Source organism: Rhea pennata, chromosome 17 (assembly GCF_028389875.1).
Source record: "Rhea pennata isolate bPtePen1 chromosome 17, bPtePen1.pri, whole genome shotgun sequence".
Classification (NCBI taxonomy): Eukaryota; Metazoa; Chordata; class Aves; order Rheiformes; family Rheidae; genus Rhea; species Rhea pennata.
In genome coordinates, this window is record NC_084679.1 from 9,969,949 (window position 1) to 9,971,417 (window position 1,469).

Below are 1,469 nucleotides of genomic sequence, written 5' to 3' on the forward strand. Positions count from 1 at the left end.
GGAGGGAGCTCTCAGGGCACGTAGTCCCCTCTCAGATCCATTTCAAAACATGTGAAGAACAGAAAAAAAACCAAGCAGGAACCATCCACAGCATGTAAGCAAGGGCAGAATGTGTTTGACCGACTTAATTGCTTCAGTGAGGAATCAACTGCCTCTGTAGCGTGGTCTGATGCCATCATCTTCTATAGCATTCTAGAGCCCATTGCAGCTGGCTGAACAGGCAATTAGGTGCACTGGAAATAACCGGTTGAGCTTTCAGGCTCCACCAGTAATAAGCAATGGCTCCATGTCCCAGTGGGCAGCCAGCAGGAAGCCAAGTACCCTAACACTCAATAGTGGGGCTCCTATTGCTCAAAAACCTCCATGATACAGATGAGCTACCTGGACCCTTAACGTTTCAGACAGTTCTACATTAGAAAGGGTAGCTTTTGTGTAAAAGAATAGCACTTCAACCTCCCCCCTTGAGGATTCAACTAATAGAAACCTGAAAGTCCTGAGAAGTGCAAAATTCTGCACCCAAGGTCAAAAAAAACCCTCCTGCTCTCACATGCACACTGCCCTAGCACAGGGATTCAGCTACGCAGCAGCCCTGCTGAAAAGGGCCTATGGGTAACAGTGGGTGCCAGGTTGAACAGGAGCCAGGGTCCCCTCACTGTAAGTAAGTGAGGCAAAGTGCATACTGGAGTTATGTTGGAAGAGAGACCAGCAGGTCAGAACTGTTGCCCTCTTGCTTATTTATTTTTCCCATTCCAGATCCAGCCACCTATCAGAGCTTGCTTTTCTGTATAGGGATTTTACACTGGAGAAGCCAGGAGCCACTATCATGTCATGCAGCTACAGGCTGCAGGCAATGTGCTGGCTGACCTTGGGGGAAGAAAGTTGGTGTTTGGTTCAGACTTAGGTACAGGGATTGAACAAAGTGTGCTGCCTCTCTATGGGAGGCACAAAATGGAGTCAGTACCAATTTCACTACGATCTGAGCTCTTCAATGGAGACAATTTTTCATCAGATTCTCATTACTGAGGCATGGTGGGGACTTAACTCCTCTGACATGTAAAAAAGAAGGGTGTTAAGCTTGTGAGAGGAACTACAGAAGTTCCTCTCAGCAAAAGCAGAAATAAGAGTGAGTGCCTGTGCTCCATCTCAGGCTGACCAAAATAATCCAGAAGAAAACATGCTCACACTTCCTAAAATACTCTGCAAGTTAGTTTTAGAGTGTGCACTGACTGACTGTTTCTTTAAAAGCATTTTATTTGCTGAAGTTTTTTTTAATCAAATAGCTCAAAACTGGGAAAGAGCTTTATAAAGTAGAAACTCCTTTTGAGTTAGTAACATTAAGAATCCCTTGAAGTCAAATTCCATCAAAAGCACTGCTTTTCCCTGGCCTTATGAGAAGGAAAAAAAAGAAAAAAAATAATTTAAATGAAAAGCATGAAAAGACAGTACAAAGGTAAGAAGCAACTCAACAA